Source organism: Macrotis lagotis, chromosome 2 (genome assembly GCF_037893015.1).
Source record: "Macrotis lagotis isolate mMagLag1 chromosome 2, bilby.v1.9.chrom.fasta, whole genome shotgun sequence".
Lineage (NCBI taxonomy): Eukaryota > Metazoa > Chordata > Mammalia > Peramelemorphia > Peramelidae > Macrotis > Macrotis lagotis.
In genome coordinates this window covers 225,925,212-225,941,813 of record NC_133659.1, presented here as the reverse complement: position 1 = coordinate 225,941,813, position 16,602 = coordinate 225,925,212, and the positions used below count along the sequence as shown (strand labels likewise).

Sequence of the window (16,602 nt, the reverse complement as noted above, 5' to 3'; positions counted from 1 at the left end):
TTGAAATCAAATTAAAAAAATCTAATCTCTCTTCTACATTTGTTGTTGCTATTTAGTTATGTCAATTGTGCCTGACTCTTTATGACCTCTTTTGGGGTTTTCTTGGCAAAGATAGTGGAATGGTTTACCATTTCCTTTTCCAATTTTTTTTGACTGATGAGAAAACAGAGTTAAGTGACTTGCTCAGAGTCAAGCATCTAGAAAGCATCTGAAACCAAATTTCAACTTATTAAGATGAGTGTACCTGAATTCAGATCTGATACTCTAGCCACTTCCATATTGCAACCTTTCAAATACTTGAAGAAAGCTATGATGTCCATATAAACTTTCTATTCAAAAGAATACACATTTTTTTTATATTTTCAATTGATCCTCAAGCAAGCAAGTTTCTGGACCATCTTAGTTACTCTACTCCGGACTGACTTTTCAACCAGCTTGCTGATATCCTTTTTAAGCAGTGGTGCCCAGAAATAAACACAGTACTATACATGAGGTCTGATGAATACCAAGTGTAATATAAATATCATCTATGAAGTTCTGGGAGATATGAATCTTGCAATGAACCCCAAGACAATTTAATTTTTGGTTGCCATATCACAAATGCTGATGGGGTTTCTGGTCTAATAAAATCTTCAGATCTTTTTCAGAATAATCACTGTTTAAGCATGTCTCCCCAATTTTTTACTTGAAAATTAAATTTTCAGACCTATTTGTACCTGTTGGATTTCAGTTTATTAGATTCAGTCCAGTGTTCTAACTTGTCAAAATTTTAGATACTCATACTCATCCACCATGTTTGGGGGTGGGGTGACTTATTGCTATTGTGCAATCCTTTCTGAGTCTTCATGACATCATTTGAGAGATTTTCTTGGCAGATACTGGAGTGATTTGCCATTTCTATCCCCCGCTCATTTTTACAGATTAGGAAACTGAGGCAAACAGGGCTAATTGATTTGCCCAGGGTCACACAGATAGTAAGTCTCTATGACAGATTTGAACTCATGGAGATGAGTCTTCAAGATTCCCAGCTTAGTGTTCTATCCACTGGGCCACCTTAGCTGATCATCCAAATCATTGAAAAAAAAAATAAACAGCACAAGATTCCTTGGGTATTCCTTTGGAAAGCTCTTACCTCTTGCCACCTTGACAGTAAGTCTTTAACAACCACTCTTTGAGTCTAGCCATTCAATCAGTTCTGAATCCTTCTGATTATATTGTCTTCTAACCTACATTTCTCCACATCTTCTAGGTGGCAGAGTGGAAAAAGTCCTGACCCTAGAGTCAGGAGGACCTGACGTCAAATCTGATCTCAGACACACACACACTAGCTTACCTTAGGTAGTTGTTTTAGGGCCTTTTTAAAAGATTTTTCAAGGCAATGGGGTTAAGTGGCTTGCCCAAGGCCACATGGCTAGGTAATTATCAAGTGTCTGAGGTCGGATTTGAACCCAGGTACACCTGACTCCAAGGCCGGTGCTCTATCCACTGCACCACCTAGCCGCCCCTTAGGGGCTTTTTTGTGTGTGTGGGAAGCAGTGGGGCAATGGGGCTGCCCAAGGTCACACAGCTAGTAAGTATCAAGCATCTGAGGTTGAATTTGAACTCAGGTCCTCCTGACTCCAGGGTCAGTGCCCTACCCACTGCAAAATTTAGCTGCCCCTTTATGAAGACACTTAACTTCTCTTTGCCACAGTTTCCTCATCTGTAGAACAGGGATAAAAATAGTACCTATCTCCTATGATTCTTGTAAGGATCAAATAAAATGATATTTGTAAATTAGCACAGTGCCTGGCAATATTAAGTGTTATATAAATGAAAGCTACATCAGCAGCAGCAACATCATTATTTTCTCTACAAGAATAGTATGTGTTATTTTATCAAGAGCCTTGCTAAAAATCTAGTAAAAGATACTGAACACATTTTCCTCATCTAAGTTAGTGATTTTCTTGATAAAAGAAATGAGGAAATATTTGTGCCTTGTTCTTTATGATATCATACTAGTTTAGTCATCATTGTTTTTCTTCCTACTTTTTTCACAACCATTTCTTTAATGATCACTTTATATTCTCTTTCTTGCCCCACCCCCAAAGAATTGAAATCAAACTCACTAACTTACAGTTTGTATACTCTGTGGTTCTTTCAGTTTTGAAAATTAAGAAACTTGCCCCTCTCCAATCATCTTTTCTAGGCAAGGTCATGCTACTACATGTCTAACAATCACCCTTCAGGAAAAAAGTATGCATAACATTTTTTTAAAGTTTACTCTGATTATTAAAAATTTTCCATTCCTTTATTGTGTCTAGACAATCAACAAGGCAATAAATCAAGATCTTATCAGTAAAGTTTTGAAGACTTCTCTCAAAAATGTTCACACAAAAATTTAACAATTGACTCTTGTGAGCTGGTTTGAGCTGGCTTCAGCACAACAATATTTCTCCTGCCTACCATGACCTTTCAGCTACAATGGAGAGCAACTCAGTTATCACATGAGACTACTTCTTGTATACCTGACTATGCAGTTCAGCTGGGGCAAGGGACCTGAATTAAAGGGAAATTAAATGCTCCCTTATTTACTGATTTTATTTATCAATTCTGTCTTAACAATCTTGGTTCCATAATTTCCAGTATAAAGATCATTCTCCATGGAAAATTAAACAAGCAAGATAAAATCTGAAGAGTCCTACCTTTTCTGTTTTTCAGTTATTATTGTTCTATCTACCCTAAGCAAAATTTCTAGCCTTTATTTGACTCTCCTTTTTCTCAAAATATAGCTTAAAAACAAATAAATATTTTTGTTTTCCTTGTTTTTCTCATCAATCTCAGCTTTAGCACTGCTGATATTTTCTTACAGGATCAATCTCTTGAATTCATACTCTATTACTTGGCCTTCCTTTTCTCTTTCGTGCCTTTCTTTTTAAGCCTAAGTTGCCTGGTGAGATTCTTTTTCACAGGGCAGACAGCTGTCACTCCATTTGTTTAACAACTGGTCCTATGAACTCTACATGTGCCATCGCACCAGGTCTGAATAGCCTGGAGGTAGAGAAGACTGAACCACAGTCGACCCAATATACCTGAATGGGTGACAGAAGTACTGAAGATGGAAAGGAAGACCTCTATATTGTGTCCACATGCTCTCATTTGATGAAGTGAGGGCAGGGGAAAAGTCTCAAGAGGGTATCTTTTGACCAAAACCACTTTTGACCCAGAAGTCAACCAGAGAACAATGAATGATGCATTGTTGGACTGCAATCTGAGAGATGGCTGAATTTTTCTGACACCTGCTCCATTTTAGATGGTGGCATTCTTTCTTTGACTTGCTAGGCACCCAATAAAATTTCCCAGCAACTCTATGCCATCACTTAACATCATCCCCAATCACCCTCAAAAGAATGCTCCCTTGGCAGGACCCTCAACATCCCATAAAAGCCCACAAATGGTGCCTTCCAGGCAGTATCTTCTAATAAATGCAAATCAGTTACTGCCTTGCTGTACAGAAGAAAAATAACTGTAAACAAAATCTCTGTTGCCATGGAGACCATTAAAAATAGATTGCCCACACTACCCTCTTCTTTCTGGGTAATATACAGCTGAGTTCCTTCACACCACATTATTATTACTTTTTAATTATGAATAATTTCCTCCTTTCCATAGGAAGATGAATTAAAGCATAGAACTTTCCAAATGAAGCCCCCTTTAGGATATATTTCAATATGCAAATGAAGGTGAGCATGCATTTTGAAGTGTTTATGCCACAGGATACAAACCAGTTCTTTAACCCTTTCTGTACTTCCTAGGTTGGTCTCTCCCTTTATCCTCACCTCAAATCTTTGTCTGCCTTCCCATGTGGTTCATGCCATAGTTTGGGAATATGTATATTCAACCCATGGGAAGACATCTAGAAAAGTAAGGGGCAATGGTATTTTTTATTTAACAAATCTTTTAATCCAAATGAAGTAAATTAGTATGGTAGGGAAAGCTTTAGAATGGGAACATAGGTAATGGTTAAAAATCAAGTTCTGCCATTTGCAACTTGTCTGACTTGGATAAGTCCTCTGTGCCTCACTTTCCTTATCTGTAAAATAAGAATGATTGAACTAGAGAAGCCCTAAGGTTAGTTCAGATTAAAATCTACAATTCTATGCTAACAACATGGAAGGCATTCACTCCAAAATTAACCAACTATATGTCTAATATAGAACTCAAGGAAAAGTGGTATAGTTGAAGGACAGCTGAAGGGTCAGTAGACTCCAGAGACCTGGCCTCTTAAGTTAATTATGTCATAGTTTGACCTTGGAAGAAGCACTGGGCTTTAGCCCCCTCATCAACCAAATGATAGTTTAGACTAAACAGTTTGATTCTAAAGCCTCTCACAGTCCTAACATTCTAATATTGTAAGCCCAAGAACAATCTGATAATCCCTGAAAAAAAGTAAAGTAATTTTTCATATTCTCAGCTTACATGTGACAAGAATTTGGTTCACTAACTTTGCTCCTAGAAATTATCAAATCAGATCTTGAGGATGACCCTAAGCCTTCTCAGTCTTTCATGTCCCAAGTAAGGAACTGGAACTCAAGGTCACACAGATACTTGGTAACAGAGCTAGGTCTAGGACCTGTGCTGATTCCTCATGAAATTTTTCTCTTTGAAAGTACCTCTTGGGGGGTGGCTAGTTGGCACAGTGGATAGAGCACTGGCCTTGGAGTCAGGAGTACCTGAGTTCAAATCCGGCCTCGGACACTTAATACCTAGCCACGTGGCCTTGGGCAAGCCATTTAACCCCATTGCTTTCCAAAAATCTTTAAAAAAAGTACCTCTTGACCTCACATAAGTGAAATTAGAACTATATGGCAGAGACTGTTTTGAGTAGCCTGATGTTGAGACTAAGACAGAGGAAAAGAAGTCAATTATAGACAAACATCAAATTAAAATCTTTAAGTCTAAAATATTTTATGTCGGTACAGACCAGAATCCAGGGAGGGGAATTCAAAGTTCTAATATTTAGAACCCACTGTCCTCAAATTCCAATGATTCTACTGATTGCAACACACACACACACACACACACACACACACACACAGACACACATTCACTCACTCTTATAAAAACATCAGGGAGGTTTTAAGAAAGCAGTGGCAACCCACCTCTGAAGTGTGTGAATAAATAAAATACACACTGACAATCACAGGTTTTTGAGTCTGCAATTTCATCTACAGGGTTCTGAATTTATAGAGCTGAAGCAATTTTTGAGATTGCCAAGAGATTCAGGCTTCACTGTGATCCCAGGGACTCATGTCAGAGTTTTAACTCTCCAGCTGGATCTCAATGAAAGAGGACAGGCCTTTTTTTGAATGGATAAGTCAAGAAGGGTCAGGGCACTGGCAGAATGAATTCCACAGAGTGCTATGCTGCCTCGGGTTAGACTTGTCTCTTCTACTAAGGGACTGGGATTCAACACTTGGTGCTTTGTCCAAAGTCTCCTCATTTGCTATTTTAGATGAATTTTGACTAAAATTTTTTAATCCAGAATCACAGCCTCAACTACTCCCTAAGTAGAGGAAAATGGGATTTTTACATAGCAAGTACTGAATACTTATCTTTAACTTGAAGTAGAGTTGAAAATAATATATATATTAGCATTTTCTATTTTCTAGACAAGATTCAATATTCTTTAGCATGAAGTGACTTGTCCAAGGGCACAAGAGAAGTAGTAGTGGCAGTGGTAGTAGTAGTAGTAGTAGTGGGAGGAAGAGGAGGACTCTAATGAATTCTGCTATAATGCTTATTTTGAAAATGTAAATTTGTTCCTACATAATTGATATATTAGAAAACAATGAGAATTTCACCTTTGCTTTTGAGCAATTTAAAAATCTGGTTTAGTTCTGGCCCACTTTGTCCCTGAGTTGCAACCCGGTAAAACTACCATCTCTACCATAGGTGTCAACTTTGCCAGTCCATGCACCATTCAAGCAACAGTCCAAGACACTGGACTATCACGATTTGTTATAGTATTTCTGTCGCCTAACACAGCTAGTCACTTAACATGAACAAAACTATTCTGTTATTTTTATTAGGAAATTATCTTTTTATGTATCATAGATGTTTTTGAGTGTGCTCCTAATTCCACTTTTCCTGTTGTTTTTGTTGTGTGATTTTATATAATATAGTGATTTTTAGGAATGCATATGTCACCCTTTAAGTATTATTACTATCCCCCTTTGGGAGCTGAGGAAACTGAGGCAGATAGAGGTCAACTAACTGGCCCAACAAACTCCCCCATCCAGTAAGTGGGGGAGAGTTTGAGTTCAGGTCTTTCTGACTCCAAGTTTGATGTTCTATCCACTGTTCCATCTATTGGCCTAGGCAGTTTAGTAGCCTCATTTCTAATTGAATTTAACATCACTATGCCACTTTAACTGATCCATGAAATAAAGAAATTTTCTTAGGGAGTGGAGTAAAAAAAGGCTGGTGGGAGAGGCTGGGGGACTTTCAAGTCAAGAGACAGTATGGTAAAATTTAAAGAACACTTGGGGTTGGGTCCTACTAGCATGTCTGTTATTGATTCAAGTTTGATCATGAAAAACTCATTTCCCAAATTTGGATCTGTTTTCATATCTGTAAAATGAACACATTGTACTAAATCATCTATAAGATTCCTTTTTTCCAGCTCTAAACATCTATGATTCTGAGGGAGTTTTGAGTCAAAGATGGGTCAAGTATTGTCAACACTGATGGCTTGAAGCATCTAACTTCCCACCCCTTAAAACAATCAACTTTTCATTACCAATGAAGTTTTTCTCCCTCCTCTGGGCTAACATGCAGATCCATCCTGAGTTTCAGTGATGCATAGGGAGTTCTGGGAAAAACCTAGCAGCATCTCAACCTTAATACCTTATCCTCAAACCACCCCTTGATCTACATGTTCACCGGAACATGGTACCCCAAAAGAAAGTCCTGTCAGATTCCTGCTCATATAACCCCTTGCAAGAAAATGATTGAGTTACCTAGATGAAAGAATCTTGGCTCCTGGAGAATTGATACAATATCTCTGGCTACATGGACACAAACTTAAAAATAACTCCTTGATCTGTACTCTGGGATTATAACTGGCAGGATTCAAGAACAAATAGATGAAAATTGGAATCGTCCTGTTTCACACACATGCTGGCTCTAATTCTTGGCCTCTCTTGCTACTCTCAGCTCCCTTGCCAACTCAACCCTTTCTGGACTTCAAGTTATTGTAATTTTCATGCCATTTTGCCAATAAACCTATAAGTTATATGTTGCCCAACTCCTGCTCCTGTTCACCTTGCCCCAAACATTCTAATAGTCCATCCATGGCATTGTCTCTGGATCTCACCCATATCTATCATTCTTCTTCCCTCAAAATGCTCCCCAAGGGCACCACATGGAGGGTTCTGAATTTTTTTGTCATTGGTACAACCACATCCATATGGTTCACAAGAATATTGACCCCAGCACAAGCTAAGTGATAAGCTAAAGCAGAGGGAACAGGTGCTAGAACAGCAGAGTGGAGGTGAGGGAGAGATATGACAATGATTGACTAAATCAAAGCACATGTTTCAATGGATGGATAACAGAAGCTACTTTCCAGACTACTTTGAGAAGCAACAATTAAAATGAATCATCTAAGGAAAGGTCTCTTGTGAAGGCAATGAATAAAAAGTCCTAGAAAGCCCTATGGTACAGAGGAAAGAACATTGGATTAAAAGTCTTGAGTTGAAGTCCAAGTTCTTCCATGTACTTCTTGTGTAACCTTAGATAAGTCACCTACCTTCTCTAGGGCTCCATTTTTTTTTCCTTACAGAAAAACAAAGGAGAGTGTGGTGTGTGTGTGAATCTAAATATTTACAGTTCCTTCCAGCTCTGCAAGTATGCGAGGACATAATTCTTTGACTGGAGGACAGTTTTTCTGAAGGGAGAATTGACCAGAAGTCCTTCTGAAGCAGGCTCCCATAAGGGATCTATTATCTGATTTCAGAGGTCATAACACAGTTGTTTGTCCTGATTATAACAATCTGGATCTTAAAGGTCAAAGCAGCCACCTGGCAGGTGAGCTGGCTAGAAATTAAAATGAACAAAGGGGGGACATAACCTTGACATGAAATCCCATGATCTCAACTTTGGGTAGCAGGAAATGTGCTTTGGGAAATCCTGCTCTCCACACTCTTACCTAGAATTTTACAGGTGCTACAGCTTGCTTACATAAATGCACAGTACAGTAATCATGGAAGGGAAAGGGCTTCCCACCCATTCCCCTCCCCCTGCCTCTTCCTACCCCTCTAGTCTCCCCTCACCTCACCCTGCCCCCCCAGATTTCAGTATTGTTGCCACGAGCAAAGTGGGGGAAGCAGAATTGCAATTGGTTGATAAAGGTGAGGAGAAAAAAGCAGTCACCCAACTCTCCCTGACTGTAAATTTGCCTACATTTCATCTCCACAGCTTAAGAGGGAGAAAGGGAGAAAAAAAGAGAGGTATAGGGATTTGTGATTTCTTTTTAAAATCAATACCACCATCCACTCCCCTCCCCATTCCCCCCACCCCATACATGGTGAAATATCTCAGAATCACCAAACATGGTCCAATTGGGGGTGAATAAGCTAACTACAACATATACATATCTCATTGAATATTCCCTGAATTGAGGGTTCAAACATGATAAATTGCTTGAGAAGTCTTCCTTGACAAGAAACCTCATCATAATAACCTTCTGATTCCACTACTTTTCTTCATCATTAGATAAGCTCTTCATTTTAGTTATTTTTTGGGGGGGTTTTTTGCAAGGCAATGGGGTTAAGTGACTTGCCAAAAGTCACACAGGTAATTTTTAAGTGTCTGAGGCTGGATTTGAACTCAGATTTTCCTGACTTTAGGGCTGGTGCTCTATCTACTGCACCACCTGGTTGCCCCTGGCCAAGCTCTTTAAATGAAAAAGTGATGTTCTAAGAACCCCTGAAACTTGCACACTTTAAAGGGAAGATGTGGGAGGAAAAAAAAAAAAAAGGAATGTGTTCCATCTAAACAGCCACTCACACTGTCTGCTTCCCATCCAGAGGAGCTGCTTTCATCAGTGTCAAACTTTCTTTTTCCTTTACATTAATCATTACCCCAACACTCCTCAAGCTGGCCTATACTTTTCTTTCAATGATAACCTCAGAAAGCAATATTGTAAAGAAGATCACCAAAACATGCCAGTAGGTCCTTCCAAGAGGAGGCACGAATAGCATCCACAAAAATACCCTTTTATGCTAATCATCCTGCACCAAGCATTTTGCATTAAGCAAAAAAAGCTATTTGCAAGACTCTCCAAAAGCAAATCAACGGCAAGCTGCCAGTGATAGAAAGGAAGAGAGATAGATGCACACAAACAGAAGCACACTCTGGCTTCTGATGGCTTCCGGAAGTTAATTCGCAGCAAACTCCTCCAACCCTGGGGTGTGGGTCACTCTGAAAAGGGGAAATGGAGAGACTAAGACAGAGGAACAGTTCTAAACCAAAAAAAAAGTAAAGAGAACAAAAATACTCACAGTTTCACCTGTGGTTTGAGAGCAAGTCCACTCTGATCAGATCTGCCACTTGAAAAAGAGATGAAAGATTTGTGAGAGAAATTATGCTATGCATAAAAAAATAACCACACACACAAACATATAAACAAAGCTCAGGACAAAAAAACAAACCATCAGCCACAGAATGTGTAGAATAAGTTTGAACATGGCACTGGGTTTGGTGATGAGGAGGCAAACAAGTTTATAGGGAACCATGTGGACCTTCTATATGTTAAGTCAGATGGGTCATGACATAGCTAAGAATGCATCCTTATTTAATTTACAGCAATTATACTCACATTCTGCTAGACAAATAGATTTTACAAGCCCTCAGTTAAATGCAGATAATTATGGCTGCCAGTGTCGAGGGACTGCACTGCCCAAGCTCAGGAGCAAGAATAGCATCCCTAACTTCTACTAACGCTGTAAATTAGCAGGGAACGTCCCAATGGCAGCAAAGTAATTACCAATGATTTCATTTTCCCTCACACTCTCTCTGTTTCAGTGGGCTGCTATGCTCTGTGTGTATGTGTGTATATGTGTGTGTGTGTGTGTATGTGTTTTCAGGCATATGCTGCTGTTAATGGCTCTTCTGTTACTTCATCTGCTCACTAAGATTTTTTTTTTTTAATTTGGAAGTGCTCTCTGTCTCTGTCTCATTCTCATTCTTTGTCTCTCTGTCTCTCTTTCCATCTCTCTCTACCTCCCCCCATTCTCTCTGCCTCTGTGGGTCTCTCTGTATGTCTCTTTGTCTCTGTCTCTATCTCTCTCTCTGACTAGAGGTTTGCTGATGCCCCCAAAACAGTTACTGGGGTATAAGGACATAGCACATGATTCTAGAAAAGCAAAAGATGAACATGCCAATACTGTCTGGCTCTCTTCTGTGACTGATGCTAAAAATGTGATTCCTGGGTTACCCAGAGTCACTGGGTATGCAGTAGGCTAAGAAAAAATGTTTTCCCAGAACTTGTCAGAGAGGATCCAAGAACCTACGAAGAATCATGCACACCCAGTCCTCCACTGCCTCACCTCCCACTCAATTCTCCACCCTTACATTCTGGCTTCTCACCTGACTCTACTGAAACTGCTTTCTTGATGGTTACCAAAGATGTTATTTCTGTTAAATTCAGTGACCTTTAGCTAGTTCTCATTGAACTTAACCTTTTAGAAGTTTATGATCCTGTCAACCACTCCCTTCATACTTAATAGCTGCTTCACATTCTCCTTTGCTCAATTGTTATCTATCTCCCACCTACTATAGGAGGCTGCTCACCAAAGATGTGGTAGGGCCCTATTTTCCCTCTATACTCTCTTGAATATTTCATTTACTTCCATAGGCTTAAATATCAGCTCTACACAAATTGCTTCCATGTGGATGTATGTATATATGAAATACATTTACCTACATGTGTTTATATACATATAGATGTGTCTATCTATATATGCATATACATATAGATCCCCAGACTTAGGAGAGAAGAGAATTCATTCTTTTTTTTAACATAATTAGTTTGAGATGTTGAGGAAACATCCAAGTGGCATCCAACAAGCAATTACCAATGTTAAAAACAGAACTCATTAGCGTCTTCCTCAAGTCTGCTCTTCTTCCAAATACTTCTTTTTCAGGTAAGGGTACCCCCAATCTCTCAGTCTTCCAAATTTATTACCCCAGAATTATCCTTTGATCTGACCTCTCCTTTACTTCCCCCAAATCTCATAAGCTGCCAAGTTTATCCAATTCAGTCACAACACTAATTACATGTGTTTCCTTTTTAGCTCAGGTCCTCATCAGTTTCTCTGTTCTCCCTATTTCTCACTCCCAAAATAATATTCCTAAGAAACAACTTTGATCATGTCACTCTTGTGCTATACAGTTTTCAGTGGCTTCCTATTATCTCTAGAAAAAAATACAAAGCACTCATTCTGGAACTGAAATCCATCCACAATCTGACTCCCATCTACTTTTTTCAGAATTATTTCATATTCCTCCCCTATATGTGCACTAGAGTCCAGTCAAAATTTGTCTTCTATTTAGTCCCCAGCCTCAACACTGCCATCTCTATGCCTTTGATGGTTTTCCCCCATGTCCAGAATACACTTAGCCCTAACTCTTTCCTCTTATTCATTTGTTTAGTTGTGTCCAATGCTTTATGACCAAAGCATAGCAATACCATCCATGGGGTTTACTTGGTATGGGGTATTTAATACATACATACATCCACATAGAAGTAATTTGTGTAGAGCTGATATTTAAGCCTATGTAAGTAAGTGAAATATTCAAGAGAGTACGGAGGGAGAATAGGATTCTATCATTTCTTTGATGAGTACCTTCCCATAGCAGGTGGGAAGCAGCTATTAAGCATGAAGGGAGTGGCTGACAGGATCATAAACTTCAAAAAGGTTAAGTTCAGCGAGAACTGGGAAAAGGTCATTGAATTTAGCAGAAATAACATCTTTGATAACTATCAAATAAGCAGTTTCTATAGCATGAAATGAATGCATTCTGTAAAGTGAAGTAAGTATATGAGGCTGGATTTGAACTCAGGTCTTCCTGACTCTAATGTTACATCTTCTTCCCTCTTAGCATCTGTCAAAACTTGGTTCTGATGCCATCTCCTTTGTCAAACCTATTTGATCCCCCCAGTTGATCCCTCTATCCCTCCTAAAAAATTATGTTGTTATTTATCTAGGTATATATTACATAGTCTTGGTAGAATGAAAGAGGATGAAGGTTTCTTGGGGGCAAGGACTATTCCTTTTTGTCTGTGTACCCACAATGCCTATGACAATGCCTTATATGTGGTTTTAATAAGACTTTGTAGAATTAAACTGAACTTTCAGATGTATATAATTTTGTTGCTATCTCTTCAGCTTAAAAGTCTCCTAATCTGCTCTATTTTTAGAAAGCAAAGGAGTTAAATTTACAAGTTTAATGAAAAAAATAAGAAATATTTTAGCAGTAGAAGTAACAAATCTGATAAAAATGTATATTAAAATATATAAATCCAGATATTACATTATGAGTAGTAGAATACTCCCATATAATAGGAGTAAAAAGACCTGATTTCTCATCGGAGGACCACTTACTAGACATGTGATCTTAGAAAAGTCATTTAATCTCTCTGAACCCAAAACAGGAGATAAGAGTATCTTCCCTCAAAGGAAGGATTTGTTTTTGAGAACCAAATCAGTGTTTAGGTAATAGAAACAATATGATATGGAATAACAGGACCTGGATTCAGAGTCCTTCTCTGTTACTTACCACCCTTCCTCTTGAGAAGATGTCCAATTTATCCTCTCTGTGGCTTGTTTTTAAAAATTATTTACATTTTGACTCTCCCATTAGACAATAAGTTCCTTGAGAGCAGGGGCTCTTTTGGCTTTCCCTTGTATCTCTAGTCATTAGCACAGTGCTTGGAACACAGTAGGAGCATAATGTTTGCTGACATCTTTGAGCCTCAGTTTCATTATTTGTAGACCGGGGACACAATTGCTTATTCTAAACCCAATGTTGCAAAAATCACTTTGTAAACCTTAAAGTACTATAAAAATGTCTGGGACTATTATTATCTCTAAAATAAGTTGGACTGGATGATGTCTAAGGACTTTCCTAGCCAAGGTAACTATAATTCTGTGACAATACTATTATTAAAGTATTATTATCATTATAGAGGACATCCTCTAAAATAAAGACTCTCCTATATTTTCTTTTGGAACAAAAGCAGAAGTTGTCCTTCTCTGGACATTATTTTATACATGTATTCATATATTAACTCTGTGCCTTTGACAGAAAACATAAGGAGAAGATTCCAGGAATGAGAACTGGAGGGAAACAAGGATGATTAAAAGGCATGGTGAAAATTGGGCTATCTCAGTCATAAAATGAAAGAATTGGTCCCTTCAGAAGAAAACAGAAGACGTGGAAAGTAAACAGGAGAACAGGTGAACTGCAAAGATGATCATCATCCAAGCTGATGGATTAGGGATACAGGAAAGATCTAAAATCCCTGTTCACTAAGAACAGAGCTAATGCCAGGAGATGAGTTCTATGGAAGAGAAAAGGGATAGCAAATCTCTAGACCTTGAGTCCTAAACCATAGTTATTAATTCATTTACATAATCAATATTTATTAAGCACCTATTCTGTGCAGACAATTATTAGGAGATATGTATTGCCCACTCTCCCCAATGCTGGAGGTCCAAGTCAGGGTGGAGCTTGATTTCAATTAGGAAACAAAAAATGTTCAAAATGGTCCTGAATCCCTTCAGGAGTCTCTTGAGGAAAAGAGTATTTGTTCAGGGACAGAATGATACAAAAGGGGGTAGACAATGCTTAGAATCTCATGGTTTTTTGTCTGTAGTTATGGTACTCTAAATATCTAAAAAACAATGGATGTGATATTGGAGGCAGTGAATTATATCAGTATTGACATTCTCACTTTTAAGAAGGAAAGAAAAGTTATAGCAAAGGGGAAAGATGACTCACAGATTCTCCTTGGAAAGATTAATAAAGGAATTGGCAGAGTTGGAATAACCAGGAACATCATTTCATGGGAAATCTGGTGAACTCATATTATTGTATCCATATGTATCTACAAAAGATCTCCATAAAAATTATAGATCTGGAAAGGATTTTGGAGAAGCTATAGTCTATGGATGAACAAACTACAACCTATGAGCCAATTCTCTCCCTGCTTTTGTGCAATATGTGAATAAAGAATGAAAAACATAGAAATCAATCTTATCTCTCAGGCCATATAAAGAGGAATATTGGAGTAGTTTTGGCCTATGGGACATAGTTTGCTAACTCCAAATACTCCAAACTCTTTATTTTTACAGATAAGGAAACTAAGGCCAAAGGAGATTAGGAGACTTGCCCTAAGTCATAAAGAAATATTTACCACTATAGCACATTGCCTCTACTTTAAATAACTGTGGCTTATATACCAATTTTTATTATGGAGGATACAGAATGTTACTTGATAAAGTAGAAAAATTCTAAGAATGTGATATTCTAAATTAAATCAGCATATGCTCAGTGACTTCAATGAAAAGGTAGGAATAGGTAAAGATGGAAAGAAATATGCTGGAAAAAATGAATCAGGAATTAGTAATGAAAGGTCAAAGACTCACAGACTACCCTGAAGCTTCATGTCTATATAATATGAATATTTTCTTCAGTATAAGCATCAGTAAGAACTAGGCAAGGCAACCATCCAGTAACATCAGGGAGGAAATGGAATTAGTTGAATTTTATTAAGACAGGAAATAACTCATTATGAATATGGGATATCACCTACAGGATAGGAGTGATAAGGAGTGAAAAGAGGACAGGCTTTGAGGTCAGAGAATTTAAATTTTTGCTACTTATATAATCCCATCCTTTTTACTTATGGGTTCCTGGACAGGTCACTTAATTTTACTGGGACTCAGTTTCCTCTTCTTTAAAAATAGATAATTTAAAAAAATTTATTTATTTTTCCAATTACATACTTTTTCAATAATCATTTTTGCAGTTTTATCCATCCTACCTTTGCTTCCTTCATCCTCCCTACCACAAGATAGTAAGTAATCTGATATAGGTTATACATGCACAATCATGTTGCATATATTTCCATATTAGTCATGCTAAATCAGAATTAGAAGAAAAAGGAAAAACCATGAGAAAGAAAAAACAAAAAATAAACAAAATTTTTTAAAAAGTGAAAATGATATGCTTTGATCTGCATTCAGACTCTATAGTTCTTTCTCTGGATGTGGATGGCATTTTCCTTCACAGGTTTTCTGTAATTATCTTTGATCACTGTACTACTGAGAAGAGCTAAGTCTATCATAGCTGATCATCATTCAATGTTGCTTTTAAGGTGTACAATGTTCTCCTGGTTCTGCTCACTTCACTCAGCATCAGTTCACGTTAATGTTTGTAGGTTTTTCCTGAAATCCACATCTTCATCATTTCTTATAGAACAATAATATTCCTTTACATTCATATACCAAAACTTGTTCAGCCATTCCCCAATGGGATAGGTATTCCCTCAATTTCCAATCTTTGTCACGACAAAAAAGAGCTGTTTTGAATATAAAGTAGATGATTTCCAAGACTCTTTGCAACTTTAAATCTATGACTTTATGGTTTTGATGCAAAGATAAAAAATAGCACAAAACTATATTTTATCAATGTAGAGTGCCTTGTTCCACAAATTACAGTCACAGAGAGTTGTATGGGACAGTGAGAGGTTAAAGTGACGTATTTCATGGTCACAGAGACAGTTATCAAGTGTTCCCTGAATCTTAAGGTCAGCTTTCTATCCATTCTACCATACTTTTATTCAAGAATAATAAATTAAGAAAAGATACAATTAAATGAATTCAATTCTTAACTATTAAACAAGTTATTGATAAACAAATATGGGATATAGATGGAAGGATTAAAAATACATACTACAATAAATTCTATACATAAGTTTAACTGATATAAATCAGATGCCATACAAAGGCTTTACAAAAGCCTAAAACATCTTAGAATTACTTGAATTACTTGTTGAGCAGAGGGATATGGTAAACAAAGACAATACTAGAACACAAATTAATTTGTAAAATCTTATATAAAAGGATAATAAATTATGATCAATATCTCCTAAAACAGAGGGAAGCATTGTCAAGGAAAACTAGTTTAATGAAAACTTGATAAAAAACACAATCAAGCAAAATCATTTACAGGTGAAAATGTAAAGAATACAATCAATAAAAGAAAAATGGAAAAGATCTGCAAATGTTTTAGGGCAAACTTTTTTCCACCATCAAGAAAAGTTGTCACATCAACCTAAAAATCAAATGTCCTAGTCTGAGATGTGCTTATAATGGAAGCAGAAATGATTCTAAACAGAATAAAATGAGGGCAGCAGGTGAAAGGGAAGCAACAGAAACAGAATAACTGTCCAAAGAGATCTGTGCCAAAGGCAATATAATTCTAAGGATGTTGAGGAATCAATTCACAAGGAATCTAAAGGAGAAGATGTCAACTGTATAGGAAAAAATA

At 37.5% G+C, this 16,602-nt stretch overlaps 1 long non-coding RNA gene across 2 annotated transcripts in view; it reads right to left on the bottom strand.

Moving 5' to 3' along the window:
- The window catches only part of LOC141511468 (uncharacterized), a 436,160-nt gene that overhangs the window by 192,801 nt on the left and 226,757 nt on the right, over window positions 1-16,602 (bottom strand). For both annotated transcript variants that reach the window (XR_012475340.1, XR_012475341.1), the window contains exon 3: window positions 9,546-9,593. This is a non-coding gene — a long non-coding RNA (uncharacterized LOC141511468). The remainder of the gene's footprint in view (window positions 1-9,545; window positions 9,594-16,602) is intronic.